The following is a 20275-nucleotide window of genomic DNA, read 5'->3' as shown; positions in this document are numbered from 1 at the left end:
AATAATTAAAGTGATATTGTGCAACAGTACTTCGGATTAAAGTGACTAATGCCATTAAAGTGCAAATGTACAAAGATCTGAAATTCAAATTTTCACAAATGTGCAAATGATCGCAGTATATTGTTAGATTCATTGCATTAGACCTATTTCTCGAGATTGACCTGATTTCATGGAAGTTATAAACAATACATTGAAAGACAAGGTTGATAGCAATTATCTAGTAACCCTGCTTTAAATTGAAGGGAATAAGACAAAAAGATAAAAACTACCCTATGTCCAAAAGACCATTCATTAAAAACTAGGCCGCCCCCAAAGAACTACCATGTATATTGTTCATTGAATAGTTCCAAATTACACTGAAAAAGGGCTATAGTTCATCCTCTCTCCATAGATTACATAAAAGCAATTTCATTTCTTTAAATTCATCCTACTAGTGGTTGACATATCTGCAGTTATATGCTAGAGAAGACTGGATTAACTGGTTATAGATAGGTATGAAGATCTTCCATTATATTGAGCCCTCCCGGCGACTTTGAATCAAATTCTAATATATAATTGGTCTCCAAGCGTCACAATTTGGCTTCCCTATCCCCCCTCTTTTTGTTGTGGGGATAGCTTCAATAGCAAAATAACACAGATGTTGTGGGTTGCTATCATGTACCAACTGAAAATGCCTTGCAGCAGGGTAATTTTGGTTATTTCCCTTATGTGTTGCAAAATGCATTTATGGACTGCCAGTTTAGTGCCGCCTATATACTTCAAATGACAGTCACATTCCAAAACATAGACACAGTATTCTGTCTTGCATGTTAGGTGTTGTTTAATTTCTTTAACAGTTTTGGAAAAGGCAGTTGTATTTGTTTTTGCATTAGTCCCAAACTGGCAGGCCTTACATGATAGACATTTGAAGAAACCTTTTCTTATCGTCAACCACATGTTTTTTCGGCAGCTCTCCTGACTATTTTTAGCCAACATGTTCCCCATTTACATAGATTTTCTAAATGAAATTGCAGGATTAGAGGGCATAAGGTCACCTATCACAGTGTTCATCCTGGATAAAGTGCCAATTGCATCTGATGATGCTCATCAGTTCTTTTTCCTGTTTTGAGTATGTTAAAATAAAGCCTAACAGGTTGTATAGTCTGATCTACAGCTAACTGTGACAATTTAGACTTATAGACAAGAAGATCCTCCCTTGCCCTCGCTTGAGATTTTCTCATAGCGGCATCCACTATTTCAGTGGTGTAGCCCCTGGCTAGAAATCTGGCACGACTTCCATTTGCTTTATCCTCGCATCCCCTGGATTACTACAGATGCGACAGATACGGAGCATCTCCCCATAGGGGATGCTCCTAATTAGATGAGAAGGATGTGCACTAGACGCGTGTAAAAGTGTATTACCTGCAGTCGGTTTTCTAAAAAGGGTAGTAGTTAAGACATTATTTTCTACTAAAATTTGGACATCTAAAAAGGTCACTGAGCGCCTACTTATGGTAAAAGTGAATTTAAGATTAAAATCACTTTGATTGATTTCATTTATGAACTCCAAGGCACTTTCCTCACCTCCTCGCCACACAATAAAAAGATCATCTATAAAACGCATCCAGGAGACAACATTAGTGGTGTATACATGTTCATATTTTCGCATATATATATATACATATATATATATACATATATATATATATATTATCTACTGGCGGTCGCCAGTAGATAGTTATAGTTGGGACCGTGTTTCCATAGGAAATCCGCAACATTCTATTTGGAATAACTTTGGCGCCGATTGATGAATCCTCGCGAAATTTTCAAAATAGGTGGGGCGCTCCGCTCCGCTCCTACCCTGAAAGTCTCGGGGGGATTCGTCAAGCGGGGGCTGAGAAAAAAGGGGGCCCAAAACGCGTTTTCCCCATGCATTTTTCCATAGGGACCTTTAGTCCAAGGTACAGCCCGAATGGCTGAACAGAATTACTTGAAATTTGGCATAGAGGTAGTCCTCAGGTCAGGGATGTGCCTTTTGGATATCTGGAGTCAATCTGTTCAGTAGTTCCTGAGAAAATTGCAGTTAAAAGTACATATATATCTATAAGCGCGCACCGTGCGCGTACGGTAAGCATACCATACGCGAACGCTGCCGTGCGCGAGCGCAATTCTGATTGGTTGTTAGATGTCAGTAAACATTCGAATCGGTCGAAATCAGGAAGTGTCAGCCGCCATTTTGTCTCTCGCAGTCTGAGGCAGTGAAAAACAAAGGTGGAGAACGTGAAAAGGGGGCAGGGTGGACAGTTCCTGACCCCCTAGCCTTGTTCAGGGGGTCACTGAAGGACCCCCAGGGTGAAAAAAACTTTTTTTCGAAAAAGGGCGAGGTGCGCGCACCGTACGCGCACGGCACGCACAACGCGTGCATCGTGGACGTTCGGTGTGCGAAGTGGACCGAATGCCCACAGAGCGCGCACGGTGCGCGCATGGTGAAAAACCTGAAAAAAAAAATATTAATAAATACATAACTTAGCATTTAAAAAACCATACAAATTCACTTAAAAAACCATAGGTTTCACACACGTTATAGTTAGGAATTAGCATTTAAAAAACCTTGCAAATTCACTTAAAAAACCATAGGTTTCACACATGTTATAGTTAGCTGGACATTTCCCTCGTAAAAAAACAATGAAATTCCTCCGTTATAGTTAGTGCAGGCAACTATAACTTACGCGACCGCAATCCTCTGCTGATGATGTCAGATATTACATCACTGATGACATATGTGTATTTCCGAAAAATAAATATTTGTAATATATGTATAGCTAAAGACTAATGGAAGAAGACATGGGTAAATAGGTGTCTAAATACAGTGATGTAATATCTGACATCATCAGCAGAGGATTGCGGTCGCGTGAGTTATAGTTGTCTGCACTAACTATAACGGGGGAATTTCATTGGTTTTTTACGAGGGAAATGTCCAGCTAACTATAACATGTGTGAAACCTATGGTTTTTTAAGTGAATTTGCAAGGTTTTTTAAATGCTAATTCCTAACTATAACGTGTGTGAAACCTATGGTTTTTTAAGTGAATATATATATATATATATATATATATATATATATATATATATATATATATATATATATATATATATATATATATATATATTACCTACTGGCGGTCGCCAGTAGGTAGTTATAGTTAGGACCACGTTTCCATAGGAAATCCGCAACATTCTATTTTGAATAACTTTGGCGCCGGTCGACGAATCCTCGCGATTTTTTCAAAATAGGTGGGGCGCTACGCTCCGCTCCTACCCTGAAAGTCTCGGGGGGATTCGTCAAGCGGGGGCTGAGATAAAAGGGGGGTCCCAAAACGCGTTTTTCCCATGCATTTTTCCATAGGACCTTTAGACACAGCTACAGCCCGAACGGCTGAACAGAATTACTTGAAATTTGGCAGAGAGGTAGCCATAAGGTCAAGGAAGTGCCTTTTGCAGGTCTGGTGTAAATCTGTTCAGTATTTCCGGAGAAAATAGCATTTAAAAGCATATATATATCTATATGCGTGCAGGGTGCGCGCACCGTGCGAGCACCCTAACGTGCGCGAGCGTAATTCTGATTGGTGGTTACATGTTAGTCAACGTTCGAATCGGTCGAAATCAGGAAGTGTCGGCCGCCATTTTGTTTGTTTTCAGTGCGAGAGTGAAAAAGGAAGGTGGCGAACGTGAAAAGGGGGCAGGGTAGAGAGTTCCTGACCCCCTAGCCTTTGTCAGGGGGTCCCTGAAGGACCCCGAAGGCAAAAAAAAAATATTTTTTTTTTAAAAAAATCGCGGGGGTGCGCGCACTGTGCGCACACCCTGAAAAACACACAAAAAAATTTTTTTTTTACAAAAAAAAAATAATAATTCGCAGGGTGAAAACCAAAAAAAAAAATAATAATAATTTTTAATACGTAGTTTATTGTAAAAGAAATATATAAAAAAAATAATACATAAATAAATTAGCATTTAAAAAAACGTACAAATTCACTGAAAAAACCATAGGTTTCACACACGTTATAGTTAGGAATTAGCATTTAAAAAACCTTGCAAATTCACTTAAGAAACCATAGGTTTCACACATGTTATAGTTAGCTGGACATTTCACTCATAAAAAACCAATGAAATTCCCCCGTTATAGTTACTGCAGGCAACTATAACTCACGCGACCGCAATCCTCTGCTGATGACGTCAGATATTACATCACTGATGACATATGTGTCTTTCTGAAAAATAAATATTTGTAATATATGTATAGCTAAAGATTAATGGAAGAAGACATGGGTAAATAAGTGTCTAAATACAGTATTAGCATCAGCAGAGGATTACGGTCGCGTGAGTTATAGTTGCCTGCAGTAACTATAACGGGGGAATTTCATTGGTTTTTTATGAGTGAAATGTCCAGCTAACTATAACATGTGTGAAACCTATGGTTTTTTAAGTGAATATATATATATATATACACATATATACAGATGTTTAGTTTCTCTAAAAATTTAAATTAATCTCAATTGGATTTTTGAATTTGTGTGTCGTAATGGTGGTATGCTCTTCCCTTTATTTAGAAATTGTACATTCCCCTCTCCCCCTGATTAGGGTTGTATAACTACTGGTATAGAGACAGGATAAGCTAATTTAATTGCTATATCTTTATTTTATCCATTAGGACCACTCTTTTCTGTATCGTACCATTAGAAAGTTGCCATTTGTCTGCCTTAGCCACTTGTATCATTGAAACGTATGCAGTTACCTAAGCAGGAAGTATGTGAACCATCCGCTAGATGTCTAATCACTGTGAAAGAGCAGCAAATCCTAGACAGCAATGCGATTTCCATTTCAGATCGAAATTTGGAAACAAGCAACACAACTGCACAACACAGTCAAGTTGTATTTTCTCCCACGCAACATCAAAGGTTAATATACCCTAAGAATGCTAACCCAACACAAGAATCAGAGTATTTAACTAATTAAGCACTAAGTAACCTGACAGAACAGCACGGACAAACAATAACAACTGTCAAGGGTTCCAAAATGTAGCCACCACTAATCCAATTAAGGGACTGAATTACTCAATTGATCAGAAATCCTCACTGTCTGTGATGAATCTATGAAATTGTGTGACTGACAGATTTTTAACATTGGTTAACAAGATGCGCACACAAAGTCCGATTAAAAATGGACCACTTATTAAGTCTACTGCATTGACTAAGCGTAACTTAAGAAATACAGATTGTCCAATAATCCAGTCTTGCATGAAGCCTTTACATGAGGACTTGGTCCCCGAAACTCTGTTGAGCATTGAGCATTGAGTGCATGACTCACATGGCCCAGTTAATCCTGTGAAGGTAAATAAAGTTTTGGATTTCAAGCCACTCTGCCAGTCAAGGGGGCCTCAGGATGTATTAAATTGGCAGAACCTATTGAAAATAATAGGATCTTATCCAGTTCTCAGGTTAGTGACCTCAGCCAATCTCTTGTCAGTTTGTTGTATTGCATATAAAACAATGATGTTGAATTCATCCCAGCATCCTGGTCCATGGAGGAGATTGCATAGGAGATCTGGGCCAGAAACAATGAGTAGTACATGTGGGGCATTTTAATAGCACAATTGGATAAAGCCAAATACCCGCCCATGTTTGTATTGGCAAAAGAACTGTCCTGGAAGAAGAACAGATTTAACTCTAAAACATTGTGTACAAGGGAACAACATACCTAACATTAGTTCTGGAGACAAAACAGACCACAAGAAATGTTTCCAGATCTGTTCATGGAAAATTGCTGGTAATTTGCGCCACTTAAAATGTTCAAAACATGATCTTCATACTTTTTTAAATAGGTTTCATGTAATATTTCTGCAAGAGTCCTGGGTAATTGACAACTTCAGGATAACCAACTTTACAACTTTGGCTGTACATCCAGTGAGTTGCTTACCCTAATCAATAACCAATTTGAACTTAGTTGTGAAGAGATTGTGACTCTCTCTAAACAAATTTTGGCTGATAAGGCAAGCAATTTCAAGAAGGAACATTGTTATATTATAAATATCTATTTTCCATTCTCTAGGACAGAACTTTAAAGAAATGTCCCCTGCATAGTTTCAGGTGGCATCAACAAAGATCTTCTTGAAGTTTTTCTGGACATGAGTTCATTTCATTAAGGGCCAGATGAAGCTTTCTTAATTCCTCCACATATGTTTCAGAGAAAAACGCAAACCCATTCTCTGAAATTCAAGCACTTGAAAATATTTATAATAGAATCAGGATTTTGCTGCCTCAATGGGCTATTTTCAAACAACCAGCAGGCAAGAATTATTTTTCCTGTAACAAATTCATGCTCTACTATAGGTCAATGCATGATTCAATATTCCTTTTCCATTTGTGTGAGAATTATGAAGTGACCATAAGGGAAGAATTTGCTAATAATCCACAAGTAATTTTGTTAAAATACGCACTCTCAAATTTTCAGAAATCTAGTTCTAGGCAAGTTTCTGCAGTGGCCATAAATAATAAAAACTAGTGTTGAATTCTAAATTATCAGACAGAATTTCATCATTATCTACAAACTCGTTGTTAGAAGAAGCTCTAAATCAATTTCCTAAACTCGAAAAAAAGGATTGCACTTGGAGTGAAAAGGGTGGACAACATATAAAAAATTATCATTGATCATCTCTCACTGGACACTAGAACCACCTTATAGCCTCGAGGAAGGCACATCTCTAAATCATCAAGGGATATATTAATTATAAAGTGGAAATATAGAAATACAATGAGGAATCATCAATTTTATCCCCAGTGTTTGGGACAATCCAATGTCACCAAACAAGTGAAAGCAGCTTACAGGAAATCCGTAAAAAAGAAAAAACGGACAAGACTGATAAGAAGTGGGCCTCACTGCATAAAGCAACTGAAACAAAAGATGCAAAAACCTTCTGGCCTCTAGTAGGGACCAGTTCATCTTTATGCAGGTCAGTAAATTACTGTGAGATTTCTTTCAACACACTTAATATCCAAATAATGGCACTGCATCTTGCATATTAAATCAGTATGCTTACATGGGATTAGAAATATACGCTAAGCAATTGGCATAAATAATCACTAAAGGTAAGAACTTTCAAGCCCCTTCTCCAAATGGGATCCCAATTGCCATAATGAAACAAGATCCATCACGGGGAGCAGAACTCCAAAACCAGTGTTTGATTATGCCCTGTAGTCCAGCGAGATACCAGCCTCGTGGCAAGGATTGATAATACCACCACTTTACAAAAAAGGATGCAGGAAGGGTCCAGCTAACTTTCTCCTTATTATACAATTAGACACAGAGGGAAAACGTTTCACAAAATATCTATCGTCACACCTAACAGAATGATTAACTCTTAATGACTTGTTACTGGCCAGCCAACCCAGATTGAGAGAAGGTTGTGCCACTGCTGACAATATTGTAGCAATATCACTCCTAATAGATAAGGCATTACACTACAGAAGACTATTTTATGATTGTTTTGTGGATTATTTATCTGCATTTGAGAATGTAAATCGCAACCATTTATGGTAAAAGCTCCAAAGATCTGGAAATGGGTGCCAATTTGCTGCACCTTATAATTGCATTACATTCAAATTTGTGGGTATGAATTGAGTTATCAGATAGATCCAAAAATCACAATTGAGAATGGCCTTAAGCATGGATGCTTCTTACCCTCCTCTCTTTTTTCACTATATATCTTAGACATAGGTAATTATATCCAGAAACCAGAATTTTTACCACCCAAACTGAGAAATTCCCTTATCAGTTATCTAGCATATTCAGACATCCTCATGAGTTGTCCTCAAACTCCAACTGGGTTACAGCATCAACTTAAATCTTTTAACGAATATAACCAGATAAATGATTTAACAGCCAACATTATGTGTCCTTCAAGAAGAATATGCAGAAATTTAATTGGAAGCTAGGAAACAATACAATGGTGTCAGTAAACTCATATAACTTCCGGGGACTTCAGTTGGAAAGGTGCCTAACACCTTTAATCTCTAAAAATAAAGGTCATCACCGTCACGAAAGCCTTAAAACAGTTTGTGCAATTATATGGAGGGCGTGAGATCAAGCCCAGAATATTAGCTTTTAGGGCAAAACAAATATTGCTGTAGTTTCGCGTTGGCAGTCATGGTGGACTGTTGCTGATGTAGCACGAAGTGCAGATCTCGCATTGAAGGTTGATGCTGGTGGGCACTGTGGTGTGAAGAACAGGCCTTTACCGGATATTCACATTGGCAGTAGTCGTGAACGGAAGAGTCTTGATGTCAAGTAGCAAGCAGTCCAAACCTCTGGGTTTCTTCTTTTTGTCTTGGGAGGAGCTCAGACTAAGGACAGCTAAGGGTCCAGAACCTGTGGGGATCAGGAACTCACTCTGGTAGAGGCCATTAGGTTCAGGAACGTCCAGTTGCAGGTTCAGGCAGGTCCATTTGGAGCAGATCAGCTGGACATTTGCAGGCAGGCCTCTGGAGCCTGCTATATCGCTGTAGCTCAGACTGGAGGTCATCCTACAGACCCCTGGAATCACTCAAATCAGCCTGTGATGAAGGTAATCAGATCTAGTCTACCTTCACAGACACCAATGCAGTCTTTAAATAGGAGGGCAGTACTGTGGCAGCAGGGCAGTCCTTCCGTAATGTTCATAGGTTCAGGAATGTTCTCATGAGTTGGTCTGGGGGGTTCAATATTTATACCTGGTACAAGCTTTTGCATGTGTGGGAACACCCTGTCCTAGCCCCACATCTGGTTCTGGAGAGTTCTTCCCTTGCCCTGTCAAGACTCCAAGATGTTTGTGGTGACAAAACGCTGGTGTCAAATTCCTTTTTATGTGCTGGAGGCAAGTGCTTTGAAGTGCAAGTGGGACAGGCCATAGCTCCACCCCAGACACCCTGCCTGAATGGCCCATCCTGCCTACAACAACATATTTAGGGACAACTTTCTGCCCCCAACCATTGGCACTGCTTAATTTCAAAGTTGCATTTGCAATATTCTTTTTTTCTCTCGCGCAAAATCCTCTTAGTCATTTTTCAATCATCGTTTTGCTCCGTTAATAATCCACACTTTTACTTGAATTAATAATGGTCCTCATGCAAGGAAAAAGCCATTTCCCAAATTTCTAATGCTCCTGCTGGGCCATCCGAACCTCTTTTCAAGAACACGACTAGAGCCAAATTCATCCGTAGCAGATTTATTAAAATCCAATGCATTTCGGGCCTTTAGGGCCCTTCGTCAGGGAAAACTGAAAATGACAATTTACACATGTTTTAGTATTACATCAGCCAATATATGCGCACAAATACCAAAGATCTCGTGTTTAGAGTTGCCCACTCCTCTTTCTCTCAACGAGTGAAACTTAAAATGCATTCTTATCACTCCCTCGTATTACTGACATATTCAAACCCCACTTCAACATGGAAACTAAACTACTACCTCCCACTCGGTGAACTAATTATCATCCTGCCTACACCCAGTTCCATTTATGTCACTGTCTGGGAGAAATACACAAACTCTAGCAGCACAATCATTCACAATCAAGTTACCCAGGGCACTGGCAAAAGGCACAAATGGTTAATACAAGAAAATGCCAACGTTCTAAAAGGGATATTTTCAGATTTGTGACTGAATATCCGACTTTACCATTAAAGAGGATTTTACATTACTATTAATTTGACTGAACCAATATGGGCCTGAGTGACAAAGCAAAAGTTATACTTTTGTATAAGTTTACTTTTTCTTTGTTTTTCACAAAATATAAGTTAATAGTAAGCTTACTGCTACAGAGACTCTGCAGTTAGGCCATAAAACTCAACACATTAAAAGATATCTTTTTATGTGCAGAGTTTTCTGCCCTGACTGCAGAGTCTTCGCAGTCATAAGCATACTATTAAGTCATAGTTTGTACAGTGTAAGTTTACCTTTGTTAATCAGGTCATACATTTTATTGGTTCCAAACCCAAGAGTAAATGTGATTAGGTAGCCCAGTGTTAGTCAATCGGAGACCTAGGCCTTACAGTAGCGAAAAATAACTTTAGGAGTTTTTGCACTGCCAGGGCATGTAAAACTTAAAAACGCATATGCTACTTTCTAAATACAATGCACCCTGCCCTATGAGCCTTTACAGTCTTCTTTAAGGGTGCCTAATTTGTACTAAAAGGAAGATATAGCCATGACAAAAGGTATATTTTGCCAGGTCGAAATGGCAGGTTAAAACTGCTCTATAGGTTGCTAGAGTGCTTGGGCTCTCTCCTTCAAATATGGTAAAATTGACCTACTCCTGATTGACACATTTCATTCACTTTTAAGTCCCTAGTTAATGGTACTACATGTACCCAGGGCCTGTAAATTAAATGCTACTAGTGTATGTGCCACCCATTATAGTAGTCTTTTAAAACAAGCCTCAGGCCTGCACTACAGGTTGCAGTGGCAGGCCAGAGGCTTGTTTTAAAAGGCTACTTTAATGGGTGGCACGTCCACTGGTAGCATTTAATTTACAGGCCCTGGGTGCACGTAATACTATTTACTAGGGACTTACTAGTGAATTAAATGTGTCAATCCGGAGTAGGTCAATTTTACCATGTTTGAAGGAGAGAGCACAAGCACTCTAGCAATGCTTAGCAGTGGTAAAGTGCACAGGGTCCAAATGCCAACAAAATGGAATTCAGCGAAACAGGAGGACCGGAGGCAAAATGTTTGGGGGAATACCACAACAAGGATATCAGGTCTAAAACCACCCATACTGGCCCATGTTAGCATTGTCTCAAGGGGAGCAATGGGTTCATACACAAAAAACATTCACACTCTTAATGACCTTCACACCGTTGACCTAGTAACTGCATCTTCCTGCCCATTTACTCTTTAATGAATGACCCCCCAGGCAGAAGACTAACCATGACACTGAACTGTTCACAAGTTATAACTCACAATGTCACAATCAAGTTTATAGCTATGGCTTGGTGTAAAGGCAGGAGTAATAGACATCTTTATTTTATGAAAGGCTTTGATTTGGTTCATTTGAGGTCCTACAGGATGCCATATAAGGGTACATTGGAAATTATGACATGAAGAGTATTGGGTTTGGGACAGAGCTTGCCGGCACCGAAGATGGCCGCTTAAGTCGCGAGCTCCATTGAGCCATCTCTTTATTCGTCATATAATCCTGCATTAGGGCTGCCCAGATCGTTGTAACTACACTGCCCTGTCTGTCGGAAAGCATACTCCACGCATCAGCGGGGTTTAAAACGGCGGAGGTGGCCGGGCTCTGTAACTCCGAGGAGCAAGCTCCACGACCGAGTGCTGCGCAACAAGGCCTGCAGAGCCATTACAAGAGGGGCCTGGCCTGATAACATTGACCCGGAGTTGCTGGGATTAGAGCTACCAGAGGTGCATGACAGAGAACGCTGCTGACCTCTGTGGCGGCTGAGGGCTCAGAGACGCTTCGCGCTAGACAGGACTTTGGTACCCAGCCCCACACATTGGTGGAGTTTACTACTGCGGCGGCGACTGAGCTCCGTCCTTCGGCAGCGCGAGCTCCAGCTCAGGAGCTGTGCACCGAGGCCCATAGAGATGCTGGGGGTGGGGCCCTGCCTGGTGGCGCTGGCCGGGAGCTGCTGGAACACAGGTGTTTGGCGGCGCGAGGTTGAGAACGTTGCGGCTCCAGACGGCGGCGGAAGACTTTGGACTGCACGGCACCCACAGAGGGCTTATTAGCTGGCGCTTGACATCTGGCAGAGCTGTTTTAGAGAGATACCTGTCGTGGCTTGAGCTCCTCGGACTGGCTGGATGTGAGGAACCGGCCAGTATACAACAATCACTGGAAGCAGGCCTGCTCAACGCCCCAGCGGTACGGTAAGCGCTGCACTGCCCTCCATGGCCTGGATTGCACTTGGGATGTGACGGATCCATGGGTTGGATACTAGACGCAGTTAGGAACTGGGGCGGAGAGTACTCGGCTCGCAATATCGCAGTCCTGCTCTGGGAGGTCCCGCAACGCCTCCTGCCCCCTAATCAAACCACAGCTTGATTTAGGGTTCCACGTGATCCTCGCATCTTTTGGGAGTCTGCAGGCAGTGGAGGTGGAACTAGGGGAGCGAGACCTCAGCAGTACCCCCCTCCTGCTGGACAACAGTCTGTCAGTGCGGATGATGGAGCGGGAAAAAGAAATTTTTTAGTATACCCAATCCATTTATATAAGTTTATATTAAAATGATTAATAATTAATTCTAATAATTAATTGATTGATGTCATGGAACTAATCAACCCTATTAACCAAGAGAATGCATGTGGGAATGCATTAGCATGGCTAAAATAATAAGTGAACTAAGTTTGTATGCATATTAAATTTATATGTTGGCTTAAGCAGTGTTAATGTGATTTGCGCTTAAATAAACCAGAATTAATAGCTTTGAATGTTGCATATGGCTAGTTAAATACATACACATAAGGGTATTAGTAAGGGAATAACACTGTTTAATTATTTCAATGTATTAATTACGATTTTGTGTTTCCTTTACTTAAGTTGACTATTCTGGCCTACCAAAAGATGGCTGCCGACTGAGACCTAAGCTAAAGTACATGACTTTATAAATGAATAATGGGAGCAAGAGCCTGCACCGACTTCATTGTGGCCTTACCTTGAACTATCAGACCAAGTCCATGAAGACTACTATGGGCGAGATGCCAATGTCCCTGAACTTGAAGCAAATGTTGCTATTTGAGAACCAAAAGCCACCTATTCACAATAGACTGATACTTTCCTGACCTGGGAACATCCTTTCCCATGCGCCTAGTTTATTCATCATCCGTATGAAAAAATTAGAAAATGTTTCTTAATGTATTTGGATGAAGCTGAATTCAGCCAATCAACGGCCTGGAAATAAAGAAAGTGATACTATTATATGTAAATTTTGGTATAAATATTAGTAGTCTAGAGAGGGAAATGAGGTCATCACCCTTAGAGCTTGAGACGCACCCTGATCGATGCTACTCTATGCGACACCCCATGCAGACAGAAGAGGACGGGACGTTAGAATACTGATGATCATTCTGAGGACTGGTTCTGACTTAGAAAACAACAAATAGCCAGAATAGGTAAATATGACAAAATATAATATGGCATTGTTAGGATTTAACTTGCAAAATTAATTAGATAAAGAAAATCTTTATTTGAAGAATTGTGTCGGGTGATTATTTTGTGATATTTTATTGATTGAATATGAGAGTTAAAGTGTTTTCCATCAAATTCCAAACCAACTAAATGATCTATTCGACCTCCCGGATGGAGGAACTGTTAGAGTAAGACAATAGATGTTTTTCCTCTATCCGAAGTGGATAGCTGTAGTTCGGGATCTGGATATCTCTCTCCTCTGTAAGGCACGGATGGTTTGATGTGAATGAATGTTGGTGTTATGGGCCCCACCAGCGTGTGATGTGTGTATGTGTGTGTGACTGCGGAATCATTCCGTCCGTGGAGGTAGGAGGAGATTTTGTGTTCTGAACTGCACCACAGAGAGAGACAACTAATCAAACCACAGCCTGATTGAGGGTTCTACGTGATCCTCGCATCTTTTGGGAGTCTGCAGGCAGTGGAGGTGGAACTGGGGGAGCGAGACATCAGCAGTACCTCCTTCCTGCTGGACAACAGCCCATCAGTGCAGAGAGAGACAACTTGAGTATACAAATAGATTGTAATAACGCAAAGAGAGCGAGTGCACAAGAAGTGAACATACCCTGATTGTGGCCCGCGGTCGGGCGACTATCATAGCCAAGCAACCGGCGACTTGTAGCTGGGGTGAGTCAACGGACAAGGGTACATAGTACTTAACGCACACTGAGTCGCTGCAGGGTCTGAGTGGCTGGAAAACCCGGCTCAGGGTGTGCTGCGACACGAAGGTGGCTGCACCTAGAGATATGGGCCCAATTGGGCAGAACTGTTGCTCAGAGGCTGGTGGAGGAGTGCCTTGGCTGACAACTTTCGTCGGGTAGCGAGGTGTATCGGGACAGCAGACCTCACACACTCAGCATGGGAAAAGTAGATAAAAAACCAGACGAAGCTCACCTTTGACCAGCAGAATTTGAGGACCAGAGACAGCACCCTGGGATATCGGTGTCATGCTTGCAGCCATGCAGAAAAGTTTGCAGGACAGCCTGTTGGCCATAGACTCCAAATTAGACTCTCTACCTTACCCGATGGATAGAATGACAGAGCGTGTGGACAAACAAGTAGAGAGGATTGAGATGGCGGAATGCAGAGTAACTGAAGTGGAAGAGGCGCAGACAGAAATGGAAACTACGCAAAAGCAAATGAACAGAGCGTTGGACCTCAAAGCCCGCTCCCGAAGATCTAACATACAAATCACGGGCCTTCCAGAATCCACGCAGGTGGGGAATATGGAGCTCTTCATGGAAAAATTGCTGCAAACTTTGCTGGGCTCTGACAAGTTTTCTTCCATGTTTGTGGTGGAGAGAGCACATCGCTCGCTGCGTGCGCGACCTGCTCTGGGGCCCCACCGCGCCCCATCATCGCTAAGCTCTTAAACTACAGGGATAGAAACACAACCCTGAGGTTAGCGCTGGAAAAACAGTCCTTGCAGGTTTGAGGGATCTGCGATCTCACTTTACCCAGACTTTACGGTTCGGGGCCAGGAGGCCCGAAAGCAATTCGCACCACTCAAGAGGCAACTGCGGGATAAAAATATTGACTACGCATGATATACCCGGCGAGGCTGCGACTGAACACGCAATGTAATCAAGGATCTTCACTGACCCTAAAGTGTTGCAGAAAGCCCTGAAGAGTGGTCAAAGGAGCGGCGGAGAAGCCCGGGAACAGCCTACAGTGGAGGGAGCGACTGGAGGGAGTCTGGATGAACAGGACAAGCGTGTGCCCCTTCTTACTGCCAGATAAGATGGGGACATTTGGGGGGTGGCTGGATACAGCTGATGTTGTGCCATAGTCTGTTGCGGAATTACAGGCAGGCGTTGAGACGTAGCTTAAGGGAGGGTTGTGATTGCTCATGATGTTTTTTTATGATTGATGTCTGGTTATACAAATAGTACTGGGGCGGGCGGTGCACCTCACAAGGAGACAGGGGGAACGATTGGGTAATTGACCGATGCCTAATGCAACAGATGGGTAAGATGGTGGACGGTAATGATCTGTTGGCCTATTCAAGTTTGTCTGCAAAAGGGGCGGGCAACATCCGCCCACGAGTGTGCACCACATCTTGGGCGTAATCTTAGTTATTGTGATAATTTGTTATGATTTCAAGCGATTTTGTGGGGAGATGTTGCCAATGCACAGTTGGGGGACACTTGGCGTGGGTGGGGGGAGGAAGGGAAACGAGACAGACACATTGCAGAGTTATTAATGATGTAAGGTTTGGACAGCCGGGATTAACTTTGCTTCCAGTCACACATTGCAGTACAATCTACATATTGATGTTTCTCTCCGATGGTGTTGGTTGATAGTGCACATGATTTGAATATGCATGACGAACTGCAGGTCCTGACCTGGAATATTAGGGGCCTCAAAGACCATAGAAAATTAAGGAAGGTCATGGCTTACTTGCTGAGACATAACATAGACATTGCCCTGCCACAGGAGTCACATCTGCCCTTAAGTAGCACTATGTTCTGCCACAGATGTTTGCAAGAGAAAGCACATGGCGCAGACTTTACTACTCATGGGAAGGGGTGATTACTTGGATAAATCCCAAATCTCATCTCAAGCTTGATTTACTTTATTTGGATCTGTAGGGTAGATATGTGGTATCACGATGTATCGGGAAAGGATTGAACTTGATTCTGCTTAATGTCTATGGCCCAAACTATGACAACCTGAGCTTTTACACTGCTCTTACAGAACTGATGCGCACCTATGCGGGGAGGCCTCAACTCGGGGGGGGTGGGGGGGGAGATTTTAATTGTATCTTGAATCCAGCTCTCGACAGATCGGGAGGTCCGTAGAGACGTGTCTCTGCTGTGGCCCGCGGATGCGATGACGCAATTAGAGCTAACCGATGTTTGGCGGCAGCAGAATCTGGTCCGGAGTGGGTATACACACTACTCTGCATTCCATGATCTGCATATGAGGATAGATTACTGGCTAGCCTCTCAGAATATATACGCACGGGTCTGAGACTGTACTGTCCTCCCTCGCACTTACTCAGATCACTCCCCTATACTTTTAGTTGTGGCCATCCTGGAGAAACGGATTCCTCCTTTCACCTGACGTTTCTCTCCATATTCAATGTTGGATACTGTTTTCAGGTCTGAGCTCGCCGAGGCGATAGACACTTTCGTCACTTGCAATATTGGCTCGGTGGACACCTTTGCAACTGTCTGGGAAGCGATTAAAATTTATATTCGCGGTATTGCCATGTCTAAACATTCCAGGGTACTATGCACACTCCGTAGGAAATTATCCGATCTGGAGGGCACCCTTCAAACACTAGAACGGCAAATGGTGGATGGCCCGACCGACACTGCCACGGAGACGTTCAAAAAGCTCTTAGACGAATACCATGAAACGGCTGACACGGAACTTAAGCATTTAGGCAAATACGTGTCAGCACGCACATATGGCGAGGGGGAGAGCCCGGGCGCGGTCCTGGCCGCTCCCCTGAAAAAGCGCAGCGAAACTACAGTGGTGTCTGAGATTAGGGGTGAGCAGGGGAAAATCATAACGGGGGAGACAGAGATAGTTGAGCGATTCCGACAGTACCATTCGACATTATAACTCTCTTGAAACGATTGCGTGGAGTCTGAAATGTTAGATTATTTGACCTATGTGAAATTGCCTTGGCTAACCAGCGAACACCGTGAGTACTTAATGCACCCACTTGAGAAAAAAGAAATGCTATCTGCACTGGCAGGGATGAAATCAGGTAGTGCCCCTGGGTTGGATGGGCTCACGGTCTCTTTTTTAAAGAGTTTAGAGACCTGCTGGTCCCACACTTGGCTACCCTATTTGAGAAGATGGTGGTAGACGGTATATTATGCCACCGTCGATGAAAGAGGCAGTCATTGTAGCGATAGTGAAACTGGACAAACCTCCTGCTGACTGTACTTCGTATCGGCCCCTTTCATTATTAAACATAGACACTAAGCTTTATTCAAAAATCCTTGCTACCCAACTGACACCGCTAGTCCCGCTATTAATTGCCCCAGAACAAGCGGGATTTATACCCAGTAAAAACTTAGCTTGTAATTTGAGAATGGTCTTTGGGGCGGTACAGCACACCAGACAGGACGTACAAGCAGTGGCGGTCTTTTTGGATATGGAAAAGGCCTTTGATTTGGTCAATTGGCAGTTTATGAAGATTGTACTAACAAGGATGGGATTAGGCAATATGTTCCTTCAAATGATGGGGATCTTGTATAACTCACCAACTGGTAGACTAAAAATTGGCGCTTTAGTTACGGATCAGATATGTATTACCAGAGGAACAAGACAGGGCTGTCCTTTATCCCCGATTCTATATGCACTAGAGGCCGAACCGCTAGCCTGCGCCTTACGGAAATACCATCGCTTCCCAGACTATCCACTAATAGTTTCCACATACGCTGACTACACGTTGCTTTACATTAGGGACCCTTAGAATAACCTGGCCACTACACTGAGAGAGGTATTAAAATTTGGCGCGTTCTTGGGTCTGCGAGTAAACTGGGCACAATCAATAATCTTCCCTCTAACCCCGGCAACTGTCCCCTTCACGCCCGATTACCCGCTACAATGGACATTGGTGCCAGTCCAATACCTTAGGGATAAAGATACACACTGATTCGGAAGTAGTGTTCCGTGAGAACTATTGGGTGGCTATTAGTAAGTTGGAAGACGAGATAGAGAAATGGAGCTCCTGCTGTCACTAGCCAGACTAATCTCAATCATGAAAATGGTTATCCTCTCACGTTTTTTGTTCCTGTTCTCTAATATCCCTATGGTCCTGCTGGGGTCCTTTTTTCGCACACTCAGTACGATGCTGATTAAACTGGCTTGGGCAGGTAAGCAGGCTAGGGTCCGGTGGGATGTACTCACACTCCCTCATCGCATGGAGGGACAGGGAGCCTCAGATCTTGACTTATACTACAGAGCGGCACAAAGTGCGCACGCTCACCAATGGATACATGGCTTTTCAGGTACGCCCCACATATGTTATGTTATGTTATGGTGATTTATACCGCGCATGGCTGCCCCAGCAACAGGGCGTCCCAGTGCTTGCAGAATGGGAAACCAAGAGAAATGTAACTAAATGGATATAAAAAGCCAGGTTTTAATCAGCTTCCTGAGTGTCCAGTGATCGTGAATGCTGCGTGCAGCCTGTGGGATGGAGTTCCACAGTGCGGGAGCCTGGGCTTTGAAGGAACGGCCCCCAGCTCGGCAACCGCGGATTTGTGGGACACATAGCAGATGTTAATCGGCGGAACGTAATGCACGTTCTAAAGATATACAGATAGAAAAGGTGGCGGCCTCTCCACTTCCGTTACCCACTATGTTGTTTACTCCCCCAGACCACAGGACAGGGATTCTGGATTCCATAAACGCGACTAGACATGCCTAGCCTCACCTGCTGAAGCTGCACTCTGGAGCGATACTGTACTCCCCGCTGGCTCCATTAGAGTGTTGGCATTGGCTTCCCTCGTGTAGAGACTTAGGAGTTATCAGAGCACTCAGCTCTATGGGGACGAAGACTGTTGGGGACATGTTCCTGGATGGGAAAGCTAAGATGTGAGAACAGTTTCAGGGGCCCAATCATAATGCAAAACTACTACATAGATTTCAATTTCACAGAATGAGGCATGCTATGACAGACATACTAGGTAGTGCTTTAGATGAACCGTCCAAAGTTACACCACTCACATATGTCATTAAGGTCATTACCCCAAACAAACTTGTCTAAAAAATTTACAAATTAACACTGGGATACAGGAAAAACTTCTACACCGAGGCAAGACTCGCTTGGCAAACGGACTTAGGCAGAGAGCTAGATGACGCTACTTGGATGTATTGCTGCGAAAGCTCGAAACGGATCTCACTATATGGGAGACATAGACTCGTCCATTTAAAATTCCTAAATAGGGTGTATTACACACCGGAGAGACTGTGTCGGTATGGACTGCGTGACACAGCTCAATGTGATCGTTGTGTGGAATCCCGAGTGGATTTTCTACACTTAGCTTGGCTGTGCCCCGGGGTGAACAACTTTTGGGTCTTGGTGTTTAGAGAATTAAGTGATATTACAGGAATGCAAATGGCACCGGACCACATGCTGGCTTTGTTGGGGTACTCTAAACCTCTCCCAAAGGCAGCTCCCAGGCTGGTGGACATGGGTCTATTAATTGCTAGACGTAATGTAGCGCGACGTTGGTTGAAAGGACCGATCCCCTCGGTTGCAGATTGGAGCTGGGATATGGTATAATGCAGCACGCAAACTGAGATTTATAGCGGACGGCTTCCCCCGCGCAGTTGACCTAAACATTTCTAGGCGTTATATAGGACGTATCTGTTGACTAAGGGCGAGGCAACAATGCGTGAGAAGGTGGAGGCGGAAGAGCACTGAAATCAGGGAGGTGCTAAATAGATGAGGGGAAAGGAATTGCTGCACAGCCAGTCATTCTTTGACTGATGGGCAAAACAGGCTTCTGGAGGCTATGTACCGCAATGAGAATAGATTGCTTATGAATCACACTTCACGAACTGGCATTAAATCGGAGGATGTGTGCTGTTAATGTGTTATGTATAAGAATTGCTGATATGTCTGCTGATAAACTGCTATAATGTGCTTGCGTTCCTTTTGTACAAACCTGTCACAATGCTGAAAGAAGTCATGTCTCTTGGTTATGATGAAAATGCCAATAAAGTTATTTTAAAAAAAAAAATGAGTATTGGGTTTATGTGACCATCAGTAGCCTCGAAATTATTTCTCGAGAACTAAGTGAGAGCTTTGCTTGCTGATGTTCTACTTCAACTTTAGAATGTATTTTTATATTGTATTTCTGGTGCTGTGTGTGGGTTATGTTGGGTATCAAAGGGTTGAGTGGGGAGCTTCCAGAGGGTCTCCAAGGAATTATGTGAGAACATTTTAAAAGCTAATAAAATGCCTCATCGTAGTTATACATTGTTCTCTCAGGAGGTATGAGGCTATGTAGAAATTTGACATTTTCATCGTAAAATGCTATTTGATATTTTTGTCGTGCAGTGTTGTTTGGGGGCCATACATAACATACAATTATAG

This window comes from Triturus cristatus, chromosome 4_2 (assembly GCF_964204655.1).
Source record: "Triturus cristatus chromosome 4_2, aTriCri1.1, whole genome shotgun sequence".
NCBI classification, from domain to species: domain Eukaryota; kingdom Metazoa; phylum Chordata; class Amphibia; order Caudata; family Salamandridae; genus Triturus; species Triturus cristatus.
Note: the sequence above shows the minus strand (reverse complement) of the source record.